General features: G+C 40.0%; 1 protein-coding gene across 3 annotated transcripts in view; it reads left to right on the forward strand.

The window, feature by feature from the left end:
• Nucleotides 1–10445: 10445 nt before the first annotated feature.
• The window catches only part of ppfibp1a (PPFIA binding protein 1a), a 31538-nt gene continuing 25289 nt past the window's right edge, over nucleotides 10446–16694 (forward strand). The window contains exon 1 of one of the 3 annotated variants that reach the window (XM_086268179.1): nucleotides 10446–10666. The gene's annotated coding sequence lies outside the window, so the exon portion shown is untranslated. Of the gene's footprint in view, nucleotides 10667–10749; nucleotides 10867–16694 lie in introns of those variants that run through there. The other 2 variants (XM_086268181.1, XM_086268180.1) reach the window with 2 other exon arrangements.

Raw genomic sequence — 16694 nt, forward strand, 5'->3', positions numbered from 1 at the left:
AGGCAAATGCAATCGCATGGCAGGATACTGTAAACGGACCAAACGTCAGCCAGGAGAACAACTGAGATAATCCATCCGCAATACGAGGTTAGTCATTCATATACTGCTGCATGGGCTGGGCTGTAGTTACATGTACAGGTTTAAAAACTGAGCTTTAAAATGAATAGCGGTAATAAAACCCGAGAGACGCTGACAGTGATCGCTGACTGTTTTTAGGGGCTTTTTGAGATTAAATAGAACAAGATACAAACTATTAAAACATGTTAAAAACACAACAGCCTTATTAAATACAGACTACTTTGGGCCCAGAAGCAGGATTCATCATGTCATCACTTAAAGACCGGATACTTGGGACAATGCAGTCAGACAAGTACTGTTGTCCTGGCAACCGCCAAACCCAGACTCACCCATTGGATTACCAGATGGAGAAGTGGGATTTGTCATTCCAGAGAACCCATCTCCACTACTGTAGAGTTCAGCGGCAGCATGCTTTACATCACTATATCCCACACTTTGCATTGCACTTGGTGATGTAAGGATTGAATGCAGATGCTTGCCCCGGTAACCCATTCCATGAAGCTCTCATTAAGTTTGGAGGCAAGTGACTCAGAAAGTTGGCGACCTATGGATATTATGCACCTGAGCATTTGCCACTGAGTTGCTGTTGTTCCCAGTCACTTCCTTTTTGTTTTAATACCACTAACAGTTGACTGTGAAATATATGGTAGTAAGGAAACTTTCCTACATTCTACCATGGTACCAGGGTGGAATTCACATATCTAAACCTCCATGGCCACAGGTGCTTGATTTTACACACCAGTGGTCGTGGAGGTGATTGGAACGCCTGCATCCAATGATTTGAATGTGTGACTAAATACTTATAATACTTATGGTATTAAAGGTAATCAGGAAGAGTGGAAATATAAGCGTAACAAGACACAGCTGCAAAAAATCAAGGACAATGAGCCAGGGAAAGTAAAACCAGGAATAAGACACCAAAGACAACAAGCTACCGAAATAAAACAGGAAGTCTGACTCACCTTAACACCCTTCAAATTGTAACGGAAGGTTTTTCTGTTTTTTTCCATCTTATTTTTCAAAAATGTCTTACTGTTCCGTAAACTGGCTTGTTTTGCCAGTTTGAGTGTATATGTTTCTCCAGCCAACACAGCGTTGCATAAGAGCTGAAACTGTTAACTGGGGGTTAAAAGATTCTTAGCAAACAGTCATGAACTACTAAGAATGAATCACTGGCGTTCCAAGCGTGGGATTGTTTGGGCCATAAAGTGAATTTAGACTGCTTGTTGTCTGCTACGTTGCATGACATGGTTGTGCTTGTCATTTCTTTCATTCTTCTCCAAGGAGAACAGACAGCTTATGCGGTTCAGTATAAATAATATGAAAGCCATCAAATAAGAGAAGAGAGAACTGCTGCCATGTCTGACAACAAAGAGGAATAAAAATCTTTATGCAGACTGTGAAATCTGTATTTACATTACATGTCCTCATGCGTCCTTCTCAGGCCTGAGCCTTCATTGAGCTTCTGCAGTTATTAGACTTTCTAATAATAACAGCAGCAAAGGGTCATATACAAATTTGCTCTCTCCAAATGTTCTCCATGAACCTCATCTTGATGTGCTTCTCATATTGTCTGTTTACCTGTGAAGCTGACATTTATTCAACAATATATCCTCAGAAAAATAACCAGAAGTGATTTTTTTTCCTTTTTGCTGTATTTTGACTGTCTATTAATGCACAGTAGTTGTTTTTTTTTCAGTCTGTGATTCAGAAACTTCTTCAAATGCAAAACAATCTGGCGCTTTTAGTACTAGCAGATAATTCATACATGAATTACGATTTCTAGCTGCACTGCCAGATATTCAGTGTCCTGACTCTTTCTATTAATTTGCACCAACAGGCACACTTGACCTCAGAGTGGAACCTCACTCTTCAGTTTAACCCAGAACAACTTGACATCAATTTAGACATTTTTTGCACTCACTTTTGGCTCCCTCACCATGCGAGGAAATTAAAAATTGTTACAGGGTGTTATGGTACTTCCAAGCAACAACGTTTCCATAGCCACTAAAATCACCATGCTGATACTTTTAGGCATTGTCTCCAGAGATTGTTTGTGATAGGCAAAACACTTTATGAAGCCAGACTGTCGACTGGCTACATATTTAAAGAATGTTAGCTACCACTCACCGCTCGTCTGCAGGCTTTATTTAAATGGAAAACTTCCACAACGGGCAAAAAAAAAAGGTTTTTGCTAAAAAAATAAAAAAAAAAGATTTAGAGCAGAAGTTTTTTGCACTGCATTTTAAAATGAAAACAATAGCATTTATTTACAATTAAAGACACAGAGCAGAAAGTGTGTTACTGTTTTACATCCACAGACACACAAGAAAAGAAGCAGGCAACATGACTTCAAGTTATGGCAATTTTATTTTTGTATTTCAGTTTTTAAAAAACAAACAAACGTCCCAAGAAGAAGGATGGGGTGAAAGAAAGGTGGAGAGAGGGGGAAGGAGGAAGAAACTATTGATCAAACTTGATGCTGCTGGGTCAGTTCTTTCTCAGCAGTCTGCTCCAGAATCCCCTCCTGTCCTCGGCTTGCTTTTCTTTTGCCTTCAGTTCTTTTAAGGTTTTGTTGAGCTGCTCCTCGGCATCTTTAAATTGTTCTTTCAGTTGCTGTTTGGCCAGTTTCACTTTCTGTTTGAGGAGCTCTTTAGCTTCCTTTTTGTGCTTTCGTATTTCTTTAAGTGCGTCTTTGCAGTCTTTCCTGGTCATTTCTTTCTTGAATGCCTTCACCTCAATTTTCTCTTCTGCAAGTTCTTCTTGCACTTTCATCAGTTCCTTCTTCATGTTTTGAGTGTAACTCTTTGTATCTTCCATTTCTTTCTTTGCTTCCTGTATCTTAATTTTCTCTTCCTCCAACACTTTTTGAGCTTCCAACAATTCTTTCTTCAAATTTTCAATCTCATTTTCTGCCTCATGTTTACGTTTTTTCTCCTCTTCAAGTTGTTGCTTTACACGCAGTAATTCCTTCCTCAGTATTTCAGCTTCAGTCATTACATTTGCAGCTTCTTGTGTTGCCAACTGCATTTTCCTTTTTTCCTCTTCAAAAGCTTCCTGCACCTCCTGTAATTCCTGCATCACATTTCCTGCCTCCTTCTTTGCAGTTTGATATTTATTTTTGGCTTCTTGTGCTGTGCTTTTCTCTTCCTCCAATGCTTTTTGAGCTTCCAACAGTTCTTTCTTCATATTTTCATTCTCGTTTTCTGCCTGTTGTTTTCCCATTTTCTCTCCTTTAACTTTGAGACCCACATGCAGTAATTCCTGCAATATTACTTCAGTTTCAAACTTTGAATTTTTAGCTTCTCCTCTTGATTTTTCTGCCTCTTCTTTTAATTTGACATTTTCAGCCTGTATCATTTGAAATTCTTCTTGCAGGTTAATCAGCTGTACTGTATTGTATGGTGAAGCACTCACCGATCCTCTTCTCGTTCTCCCCTGATTCATTTTGGCCTTTTAAACAAAGGAACCAACGTATTGTAGAGGAGTGAAGTGAAATTTTCGAAGTTTTTTTCGTCAACTGTCGTTTGTCCTGCACAGAGATGCTGCTGTAGATGTGTCTCTAGCTGTGTCTGGATACAATGAAACATGCTGTAACTAAGTGCTTGTGTTGCACAGTTCTACTGAACATTCCATTTCATGCATGCTCCGCCCACATGGTCAGGAATGTCAGGTGCTGCATCACCAAATGCTGCTCCCGTTGCCTAGCAATAACAGCTGTTTACTTTTTGGGGTCTGGTTCATTGTTTAATAAAGAAAACATGTCCAAGTATTGGGTGCTGAGGCTCAGCATATATTCTAGCCTGCTGTGTGGGTGGGCAGCTAGAAATCACTGGTGGGCAACATGAGTGAGGAGAAAACTGGAGCAGCCAAGCAGGGAGCTGCAGGTTGCTGGTTTGAGTCTCTGTTCAGATGCTGGTGTCTCCTCTCTCTGAGATGTCTGCAAACAGTCCCAGATAAAACAATAAGGATAATAAACAAACACGTGACTAAAATAACAATTATGACTCTGATGCGTTTCATGTGTAGCAGGATGGCCTCTATACAGCAGTCGCTGCAAGCATCCACATCGCCACACTTACTTTTCTTTAAGCAGGCGTGCTGGGGTCCTCCTAAGGAAAGTTTGAAACTTCATTTCCTTCATGCTGGTGAACTTTTTACCAAATATTTTCATCAAAGCTTCTCCATCACTGACAGGGATTGTTTGGATCTTCACACTCATCTCCACGAACCCTAAAAAATGAGTCTCACTTTGCTCATATAATGCCAAGAGTGTCTCCATATTCCACAAAGGTCTATGCAAACATGTAACAGTATCCCATATTCATATAAATATTATTGATATTATAACAAAAGCTGTCACCAACACAATTGTCCCAAGTGATTTTTTTATTAGTTATTGCAAATGCTTGATTGCAGTTCTTGCTAGATGACAAAACCACTTATTAGGTTTAGAAGGAAATGACTTTTTCTACATGAGGTAAAGTTGGAGAGCTGTTTCCCCAAACTAAATGAAATCATCATTTAAAAAACTACAATCTGTATTTACTCTGAACATCTGTGTTAACATTTGAAATTGGAAACATGTAAGTGTAACAAACATGTTAAAACATAAGAAATCAGGAAGGGGCATGTACAGGAATTTCTTTTACTTATGTATTAATCACGTTGTTTTATTGTATGATACCTTGGTGCCACTGGATTTTAACATGTCTCACACTCATACAGTAAGACAAATGGGGGTCTAGTAAGGAAGTTGGGGGAAGCAGACAACTCCACAGGAAGAATCTTTTGTCTCTTTGAGGACTCTGGTAGGTAGCAAGGGAGTGTGAACCATAAGGTGTGAAACAGCTGTGTACTGCCTTTTGTTCCTGGAGAAGGTATTTAATGGCAGCATCAACCTGGAGGGAACCAGGTATGGCTAGATGCAAACAGCCCAATAAGAACAGATTCTCTGACAATGTAAAATACCAAGTTTCCCTTATCACTAAAGAAATCAATTTTAGTTTAACAAAAATCTGAAAATGGGGAAAAAGAACGCTGGTAGATTCCATGCATTCAGATAGACGTACCAGGAGAAAAGGTTAGATAAGTGGAGCCCTAAGGCTAAAGGTGATTTGGTAAGACGTAATGGGGGGGAGAACCCTGACTAATCCTCGCTCTTTGCCTTTCTTACAACTATATTCTGATGCTTTTCACTGGTGGCGAGGAAGACCACCCCTCCTCCGAACGACCAGGTCCTGTGTCTCACTACAGCTGAGGTGAGGAAAACTCTACGCAGAGTCAATCCACGTAAAGCTGCTGGACCAGACAACATCCCAGGCAGAGTGCTCAGAGAATGTGCTGATCAGCTGGCAGATGTTCTCACCGACATCTTCAACATCTCTCTGAGCAGTGCCGTCGTTCCCACGTGCCTCAAGGCCACCACCATCGTCCCCGTGCCCAAGAAGTCTTCTGTGTCCTGTCTCAACGACTACCGTCCTGTTGCACTTACACCCACCATCATGAAGTGCTTCGAACGGCTCGTCATGAGACACATCAAGACCCTGCTGCCCCCCTCACTGGACCCACTAGCAATTTGCATACCGCCATAACCGCTCAACGGACGACGCCATCTCCACTGCACTCCATCTTGCCCTGACACACTTGGACAAGAAGGACTCACACGTTCGAATGCTGTACATAGATTTCAGCTCAGCATTCAACACGATCATCCCCCAACAACTGATCGGAAAGCTGAGCCTGTTGGGCCTGAACACCTCCCTCTGCAACTGGATCCTGGACTTTCTGACCGGAAGGCCTCAGTCAGTACGGATCGGGAACTGCACCTCCAGCACCACCACACTGAGCACTGGGGCCCCACAAGGCTGTGTGCTCAGTCCTCTGCTGTTCACACTGCTGACTCATGACTGTGTAGCAACACACAGTTCAAATCACATCATTAAGTTCGCTGATGACACGACCGTGGTGGGTCTCATTAGCAAGAACGACGAGTCAGCGTACAGAGAGGAAGTGCAGAGGCTAACGGACTGGTGTAAAGACAACAACCTGTCTCTGAATGTTGACAAGACAAAAGAGATGGTTGTTGACTTTAGGAGGACACGAGGCGACCACTCACCGCTGAGCATCAACGGCTCCTCTGTGGAGATCGTCGACAGCACCAAATTCCTGGGCGTCCACCTGGAGAAGGACCTCGGCTGGTCCCTCAACACCAGCTCCCTGCACAAGAAAGCCCAACAGCGTCTCTTCTTTCTGAGAAGACTGAGAAAGGCCCAGCTTCCACCACCGATCCTGACCACCTTCTATAGAGGAACTATCGAGAGCATCCTGAGCGGCTGCATCACTGTCTGGTTTGGGAACTGTGCCATTGAGGACATCTACACCACACGATGCATTCGCAAAGCCACCAGCATTGTCGCTGATCGGACACACCCCTCTCACACACTCTTCACACTCCTGCCATCCGGAAAAAGGTACCGAAACATTCGGGCACACACATCCAGACTGTGCAACAGCTTTTTTCCACAAGCCATCCGTCTCCACACACACACACACACACACACACACACACACACACACACACACACACACACACACACACACACACACACACACACACACATTATCACTCAGCTTAACTCAACTACCTCAAAACATTGAGACTGGACTGACTAATCAACACAAGCGCAAACACACTGACCTACACCACCAAACCATCGTACACACCAACCTGTAAATGCTCTTTTGCACAATATTATTACTGGACTTTCTGCACTAACTTCTGCACTTCCTAATTTTTGCTGCTACACTAAGGAATGTTTACTGTTCCTCCACTACCTCAACTCATCATCACAAAACCTTATTAGTATGTTACGTTGTGTTTTTTTTTTGTCACACTGTCACTTGCTGCTCTTGTTTGCACATTTGCACGTGCACTTTGTTGTCTGCTGTCTGATAACAAAAAAAAAGTCTTCCTTAGATAGTTAGATAGTTTTTTGTTAATTTATGTTGTAATTTATGTTAGGTCAGTCTGTCTTGTCCCTGCTAGCCAGCTAACTAGGCCTCTTAGTTAGCTAGTTTAGAGTTTTCTGTTAATTTATGTTGTAAATTTATGTTGCATGTAGCACCTCGGTTCCTGGAGGAACGTTGTTTCGCCTCACTGTGTACTGTTAAACTGTATATGGTTGAAGTGACAATAAAGCCAACTTGACTTGACTTGACTTGACTTGAAGATGTTCACTTACAGAGTAATACTAGCTCACAGTTCTTCGTAGTGATATTAGAAAGGAGAATGCCACTTCAAACTAAAGCGTAAACACTCGCAGAATGTGTGCAGACATGTGCCATGATATTATACAGGAGGGTCTGAGAGTTCATGTTAGCACATTCATTACGCTGCTTGTTTCTCAGGAATTCAGTCAGTGCTGTTTAAGTCTATTCTGCCATTAAACACACAATGCACCATGTCTCTATTTTCTCCTCACTTCAGACAGAAACAAAAATGTCCTTTATGTGCTCCAAGGCAAGTGTGTTACATCATGTCTATAGTACACACTCGATGTCTTATAAAATAAAATCAAGGCTCCTTTGTGTCTGAAACCGAGGGTGTCCTTGAGCATGCTCCCAGCATCATGAGAACACCTCTGACTCCACCTACTGGTAGATGTGTCTGAAAATGTTTACCAGGAGACTTGCAGCGTGTATTTCTTTTTCTTTTTTTTAAAGAAACATGTGAATATTCTAAAATGGAATAAAAATTAATGTGACCTTTAAAGCTTTTAATTTGCACTCAGTGTGATGCTAATTTTATTTGTTCTCAGTTTTCTCCCACACAGCTCACCATCACACATGCTGGCTTCTGCATTATAGTGACGTCCAAAATAATTCAGTCAGTGTGTTATGTTTCACAATATTAAGCATTATGCAATGAAACAGAGTAAATGAATCACAAAAAACAATTAAAACACAAACAAAATAATTCTAAATAAAATAACAGTTTTATATTGACACACATGGTTCTCAAACCATGGGGCAGGTCCCATTTGAGGCGCATAAAGCCACTGCAAGTTGGGCATTTGACTAAAATTTAGCTTCGATATTTTTAATAGTTTATGACTGATTAAAGAAATTTTGGTGCAGGGGGGCATGAACTTCTTTTGGCAACTGAAGTGAGGCAAATCAGAAAAAAGACAGAGAACCACTAGTTTACACATTATATTGATTAATTGGCCAATTTATTAGGTACTTTTCAAGCACAAATATCTAATCATCCATTCACACGATTGCAACTTAGTACATTTAGACACGTAGACTGAGTGAATAGATTTTGAACACAGCATTGTTGGATATTTTAGAAACTGCTGATCTACTGGGATTTTCCTGCACAGTCTTTTCTGGAGTTTGTGCAGGAAATGGTCTGAATAAGAGAAAATATTCAGCGATCAGCTCTATGGCTAAAAAAAACTTGTTGATACCAGAGGTCAGAGGAGAATGGGCAGACTGCTTCAAGCTCACAGGAAGGCAGCAGTAACTGAAATAGCCACTCGTTATCACCAAAGTATCTGTTATCTGTACCAAAAATATCTCAGAATGGACAGCAGAAGACCACACTGGGTGCCACTCCTGTCAGCAATGAGCAGGAAACTGAGGCTACAGTTCACACAGGATCACCACAACTAGAACCTCAAACATGGGCTGGTCTGGGGAGTCTTGATTTCTGCTGCAACGTTTGGATGGTAGTATCATAATTTGCCATAAACAGCATGAAAACATGGATCTGGTGGTGTAACGTGCAAGGAATATTTCACTGGCACACTTTGGACACCTTTATAAACATAGTGCACCCATCTTCTGATGGCTGCTCTCAGAATGGTTTTTTAAACAGGACAATGAGTTCACTCAAATGACCTCCACGTCATCAGAACACTGTGGGATGTGGTGGAATGGAAATTTTCATCAGGGATGTACATGCAATGAATCTGCAGGAAGTCTATGACGCTATTATCTCAATATGGACCAAATTCTCTGAGGAATGTTTCCAGCACTTCCTTTCTATGTCATGAAGAATTAAGGCAGCTCTGAAGGTACAAGATGTACATAACAAAGAAGCTGGTGAGTATATATGTATATATGCAGCATGTACATCATATGTGAACAAGAAACACATCTGAATATAAATGTCAAAAACTCTGCGCTGGATTGCTACAAACCTCTCCAAAAACTCAAACCAAGAAACACTTAAAATAGACAGAAATCTTAAATATTAAGTAAAATACCATGTGACAAAACAAAATGGCAAAATAAATGTTAAAAAATTGCACAAACGGAAATAACTAAATGAAGGGGGAAAAGTAAAAAACAATAAATGACATATGATAAATAGAAACTCTTAATAATAATTTCTATTTTACAAAGATAATAGATACAAAGAATCCAGTTAATACTTGTACAGCTGCTGTTATTGTGTGTATTGTGTATTTTGTTGTACAGTTATTTTATTTTCAACTTTAATTTATATATTTTATCTTATTCTTTCCCAGTTAAATTTACCCTTCATTCTAATTTGTGTTGTACAGTTATTTCATTTTTAACCTTAATTTTCTATATTTTATTCCTTCCTAGTTAAATTTACACTTTTTAATTTTTCATATTTATTTCCTGTCTTATTCATAGCCTTTTCCTTTTTTTTTTTCTTTAGGTCACGAGCAGTTGTCTAAGCATTTCACTGCATATCATACTGTGTATGACTGTGTACGTGACAAATAAAAATTTGAATTTGAATTTGAATAAATTCTTTGTAAAAAGTTGAATACAGCACAATTAAAGGTAAAAGTCTAAATGAAATCATTATCATCACTTAGAGGTCACTACAGTGGATTGTCTGTCTCAGCTTCCTCCGTCACACTAACCCTCTATGTCCTCCATTGATATATCAGTGGAGCTGCTAAATAAGAGGAGAAGAGGAAAACCACGCTGAGCATTCATCTCCACTATATCCACTATCCCTCCTCTGTATGTCAGAATCATCTCAACCTTCTCTGTCTTACTTCGCTCAGCATCTGCTGTCCCTCATATATAATAATAAGTTAAGAATAACATACAACATTATATTAGCCTACAATGGGATGACAAAGCTCATATAGAATACTTTCTTAACACTAGGAGCAGAAGATGTTTTTTTTAATCATTTTATTATCATGAAGGTTGGAAAAAATATGAAAATTACTGAATTCAAAGTGTTGCTTTGTGGCAGCAGTGAGAAAGATACAAGAAATGTCATGTCTTAGTCTAACATCAGAGGACATGAGTTTTATTGTGAAGGGCAAAAGCGATTCTTCCTCTGCTAACGGATTTTATGCTTTTATGCTGAAGTCATGACTTCCTGAAGTTTCTTCCTGTGTGGCTTTAACTTGACGCCGCACTCTATCGCCTTTTTTTAGCTGGATGAAAACTTCATTTCACAGACAAATTCAATGAGAAGGTGAACGGCGACCATGAAGCTCCGTTGAAAGGCGGCCAAAGAGTTTGGAGTAAGCTAACTGGAGACTGCAGGACCCCGTCGTTAAAACTTTTTCTTTGGTCGAAAACTGTAAGTTTTCCGAAGTTTCAATTAAGTTTTTTGCAGTTTTAAAAACAGAGTTACTGTTAACTGTTGACTTTTCCAGTCTTTACTAAAGTGCTTACTTGACTTTTATGGTGTTAAAAACGCTAAAGTCATCTTGTTTTCTGTTTAATTGGACTTGAAGCTAAAAACGATGTGGACGTGTTAGCTAACGTATTAACCCAGAGGTGAGCTTTTTCCCCTAACTTTTGCGTATTCATTTGAATATTGAATGTATTCCCTATGTTAATGGCTATTTAAGATTATACTGCACATATGGCAGCCTAAAGTTAAATAGCCATAATTGTGTTGAGGTATTTAGAATTTATTGTGATATTATAATTTGTATTTTCCTCTATTTCTACACCATCGGTGAACACTTATATAGAAAATCTCCCCGGGTCTTACTGTGATATTTCACTGCAGTTTTAAAATGTTATTTGGGGTTAAATCACCAGCCCATGCACCACACATGTGTTTAAATTCCATGTTAACAGAAAACACATGTAGATACTAATAATCCATAGAAGTGATAAAGTTATTAGAGACAGTACATTTTTTTTTCAAAGCATTGCAGTTTCTTTTAGTGCTTTTAATTGTGCTAGCTTTGTATGTGAGGACCCTTATTGCATCACATTTTATTTATGTATCCATAAATGTGCAGGCCAACTTATGAATCACTGTCGTGAACCTCCAGTCAGACACAGTTTGGCGCCCAGCATCATTTAGAAAATGATGTAGGAGCCAGCACTTTATAGCTGATTCAGGTCCAGTGTCGGCTTTTTTCATCATCAGCCTGAGACTTATGCAGCCTTTGTGTGGGTAAAAGTCTGCAGTGTAGTTTTTTTATTCAGGAAAACCCCCACTCCTGAGGCACATGACCCCCTGGCAGTGCTCTACTCTCCCGATCTCCCTCTGGTGACGTCTTGGCCTGCAGGCAGATAACCTAAAACTTAACAAAGGATTTTATTTCCCTCTCTGTCAATAACCACATTTGTATTCTCACCTCACTCATTCAGCCAATGATTCATGTCTCAGAAAACCCATGCTGATGCACACTTGCTTGCACAGCCATATCTGATGTTACAGGAGCATAGTAAAACAAACTGCTTAGTGATTGTTTAAGAGACACAAATAAATAAGTCTAATCTCCTGGAAGCATGTTTCCTCAGGCAGCAGGCGTGTGCGTGTGCGTGTGCGTGTGTGTGTGTGTGTGTGTGTGTGTGTGTGTGTGTGTGTGTGTGTGTGTGTGTGTGTGTGTGTGTGTGTGTGTGTCAGTCAGTCAGTCAGTCAGTCAGTCAGTCAGTCAGGACAAAGTCCATTATTGGCCCATGGCAGTAAACTTGCCTTGCAATAAGATTTACATGGCACACTCCCCAAAGTTTTCTAGATTTAGATTTTGTTTTTCTTAAAGCCACGTGTCCAAAAATTCTACGGGGGCCTTTCTATCTCAGGCACCTTTTTTTTTTTTTTTTTTTTTTTTTTTTTTTTTTTTTTTCTCTCCATGATATTTGCATTCCTTGCATTCTTGGTGCAGTTATCTTGTGGTAGTGTATTTTGAAAGAAGGGAGGTGTCATGTTGAAGCCACATGACATACTGGGATGTTTACATTCTTCTGAAATTAATTATAACGTCTTAATCTAAAACATTTGTCTCACAGGAACAGATTTAAAGGCTCGTTCCTCTCTAAATTCAGTAAAATTGATGCTAAAGGCTCCATTATGATGTGACAGAAGTAATATAGGAGCTCCTGGACTTTCAGCTTTTATTGCAGTGTGTGAAGGGATTGCAGGAAAATTGCAGTGTCTTTGCAAGAGGAAGACATTTCCCCAGAATTTGCCAGGAAGCACTTCCTGACAGGACTGAGTGAAGGTCTTCCTGAGCGTAAGGATGCCTCTGTTTCAATCCTGTTTATTGGAAGCGCTTATAATGGTGTGAGTAATACTAGGACTTCTGAGTTACGTTAGTGATAACAAAGGCAACAAACTGTAGTTTTTCTTGGCTTGCTGAGATCTCTTACTCATTTCCTCCAGAGCTTTTCTTTATTTTGACAATTTATTTTTCCCCTCTAGTTTGAATTCTGCCTGTGATGTAGTTTGGGCCACGTGGAAAAACTGCAATAACTTGGGATCAGAGTCGTGGTGCTACCATGTGAGGCTCTAAAAGACAAAGACTTGTTTGTGTAGCGTGTTGCGGCAGCCGGTGCTGCAGTGAGAAACCCAGCGCTGGTTTAGTGTCTGACGTTACTATGAAACAACCTGACCTCACAGTAGCCCAGACTGAAAGTTCTATGCACCATCTCTCAGGGGGAAGGGTAAACAAAAGGAGGGTGTTTTACTGGAGTTTTTGATGGGGCTTTTTCTTAAATTGGGTGGCACAGGAAGACCAAGAGCAAGGCAGGTGGGCCAGAATATTCAATCATAAAATGCAGTGATGACAACTGGTGTGGAAAAACATTAGGTGCAGCCCTGTGCTCCAGTGCACAAAAGCCTGCAGATGATTCTTGTACTGAATAAGTTTTTATAAGTTGATTAATGTCTTAGTAACTTTTGTCATTGTTATTAGCTGTCAGTTCAGCTCAGGAGGGTTCAAATCTGACTAAAACAAATGTTTTAAAAGGAATGGCAGCAATGTAGGTGTATTGGAGACGGTCTGTATTCAGTTATAGTTTCAGATCTGGTTATATTTGCAGTTTATTTTAGTCAAGGGTGATGGTGCTGAAGGAGAAGCGAATGTATTGATTAGATTACTTTTAAAGAAGAAGTAGTCATGAACTTATGGTAGCAAGTTATTTTAAACTTGTTCTCAGACCTTTGACCTAAAGTGTCACACAGATTTACAAACCATGAGCAAAAGTATCGTACAGCTGATTATAAGCAGGTCTAAACTTCCTACGACAAACTGGGTTGTAGTACTTCACCTTATGCAGCTTCTTATGCTACATTCTGAAATGCACATCTGTACCACAGCTGGAGGTAAGTTATAGGAGCACGAGGCACCGGTAGAGGCGTGTGTGTGTTACAGAGACCGACCATTCAACGTATGGTCAAGTAATCCCAGCCTATTTTCAGATGCTTCATCCCTCCCCCCTCCTCATTCTGTATCACTCCAAATCCATCTGGTTGACGTTAAAACCACCTCTTAGCCCCAGAAAAGTAGAGTTTGATTCTCTTACTGATTTCTTTCTTTAAAATTGAAAAATTCTTCTGTCACATGGATTTAGATCAGTAGCATTGATTCCTTTTTTGGGGGGTGGAAACATTTATTCAAATGGCAAGAGCAGAACAATAAGTGAATGATGTCATTAATGCGGTTTTATAGTGTGGTTTTTATAGTGTTAGATGGCCTCTCAGACCTCCACAAAAAAGCTGTTTTTAGGCCTCTGAACATATGCTTTTTATCCATTGCTTTTGCAATTGTTGCCCTTTTTAAAATAAAAACTTTAGTTTAGAGTGAACTAAGGTTTGTGAGCAATTTATTCATGATGGCTATAAGTGGATATTTGCTTTGTAAAAGTGTATCAAAAGAGCATTGTTGAATAGGCTTGGAGTGAAATGTCCACCTCTTTCATAGAAGTTTACCCTCTGACTGGTCCCAGCAGATACGTACCCCTCCCTAAGCCTGGTTCAGGCAGAGGTCTCTTCCTGTAAAAGAGGAGTATTTCCTCACCACCATCAACAAATGCTTGCTCATAGAGGGTCATCTGATCACAGTCAACCGATGGGGTTTTCTTTCTAATATTGTATGGTCTTTAACTTAAAATATAAAGGGCGATTCTTGTGAAATCAAGTTAGAGGTTGTGTCTACTGTTTTTGTTTCCCAATGTTGTTTCTCCTGACACTGACGATCAAAAATTATGCAACAACCAGCTGGGTGTACAGAGCAAAGACGTTGGCCTAAGGAAAAGCTACAACCACTTGAAGCTGGCTCTGCATCGTCTCAGTATCATCACATCATCTCAATATGTGGGATAACAATGATGCTCAGTCCCACAAAGATATTTGTGGTCTTGATGGTATATTTTAAAACAAACTGGAGGCCAATTGTGGTTAAGTTTTTGCAAAAGTATGTAATGTGGACGTGTTTTCCTTCTGATCAGTGTTTTCCTGGTGTGTCTGAAAAGATATCTATGATAGTCGGGACCAAGCCTCTTCCTTCCTACTTAAGACAATAAAAAAAGAAAAAAAGTAAGGGTTAAGCAATTTCCTTAAACAGCTGGACACTATCTTTTTTTTGAGGAAAAATTACTTCAGCAGGACTGAATGTTTGCATGTGTTTCAACTTTCATCAGGGAAGAATAGACTTTGGGCACAGGATGGATCATGTGTGATGTCAAAACAAACTGCTGTGGTCAACAATGGAGCTCCATGGCACAGAGGAATAGGATATTTCTGGCTCTAGCAGATAGACAATACTTGTTTGTAGGTTCAGTTCTTTTCTGCGTGGGTTTTTTTTTTTTTTTTTTTTTGCTTGGGGTAAAATATCTGAATCCATTTGAGTTGCCTCCATGTATATGACACGCCAGCTTTTGTTTGTTGTTTCTTGTTGGCATTTTATCTTTTCCCTTCATGGATCAGTTTAAATGTCTTGGGCTTTGACATAATACAGTCCTTGGGGGGATTTAGTGTGAGGGAAAGAGGGTCAAAAAGGTCAGCAGGAATGTCACTGCCTGGTATTAGTGTTTAGTTTGTGGGAGAACTGGCTTGCTTAGGAATGCATGCAGTCATCACTCCTACGCTTCAGGCATCAGACAATATAATTTCATATGGACCCTCCTTCACAAGGCCACAGATGGACTCTCATCTTTAGGTTTAGCCATATTTTATATATATATAATTTATTTTTTAAATGGTTGACCTGTTCATCACTGATGTGAGTAAAAGTGGAAAATCCCTGACATTTTAAAGGCTTTGAGTCTAAAGAACGACCAAACCAGTTTTTACGGAAGGTTTCAGTGCCATCTATTTGCTGCATGGCCAGCACAAAATTGACTTTTATTTTCATGTGCTCATTTAATTCCTGTTTTGACTCTTTTCCAGAGATAAATTGACCTGGCATTTTGACTTTCATGGGAATTGTTACTAAATGGGATTTCACATGAAACTCATTCCAGTTTCGATGTGGCTTTTATCACATGACAACTCATTCTATTTCATATCTCCTCAAGGGACAAAAAAATGGGACCATTAAGGACAGCTGAACAGAGCATGAGTTAGGGTGTCTTGTGAAGGATTTCATTATTTACATGTTTATTTGTTTGTTTTTAAATTTCAAAAGTGTTTCCAGCAACAAATATGACTCTTGAGCTATATATTTCCTCCAGAGTTTATTCAAAAAGCATCCTGTTTCCATCAAATCACAGAGTAAAGCATAGTAGTAGCAGTCGTAGTAAGAAGTGCATCGGTGGTGTGCCTCCAACCTCATTCCACTTGGAAACTTTACAGTTTATATGGAAAGCAGGTTGTTATATCTTCAGATGCATGTGTCTGCATAACCAGGGTTCTGTTTAGATTCAAGCGTAATGATATGTTGATGTTGTACTACAAATACAGCACTTTGTATGACATTTTGGAACAAACCTACACCCACTTCTCTGTAGTTAAACCAGGCGCCAAAGCACTTAAGGCTCCTTGTTTTAACAGCAGACTGTAGCAAACCCAGCTCACATATTGAGGTCATTGGTCTTAATTAAGCCCTTAATGCCAATTTCTTAACCTACTGGGTATGACACTGTGACCCCACAGAGGGAGGAAATGAGGCAAAGCCACTAGTCCCCCCCCCCCCCCCCCCCCTCCCTTTTTTACTATGCGATGTCTGAACAAGTGGGGTTACTGTTTTTATGTCGGACAGCTGGGCTCTCTGTGCCATATTGTTTACTATTTCAGTTCCTCTAAATCAGATTTTGTTTGAAGCGATAAGTGGCCAGTGCAAGTAAAAGAGAGACATGTGATAAGTGTTTGAATCCACTGGTCATGGGTATATTGTCCAACTTTGTTATGGAAGTTTGAAATGCCG

The sequence above is a fragment of the Aulonocara sp. 'chitande type north' Nkhata Bay genome, linkage group LG17 (genome assembly GCF_057382095.1).
Source record: "Aulonocara sp. 'chitande type north' Nkhata Bay isolate Kocher_YH1m ecotype deep benthic linkage group LG17, A_spYH_male_GT1.1, whole genome shotgun sequence".
Taxonomy (NCBI): Eukaryota; Metazoa; Chordata; class Actinopteri; order Cichliformes; family Cichlidae; genus Aulonocara; species Aulonocara sp. 'chitande type north' Nkhata Bay.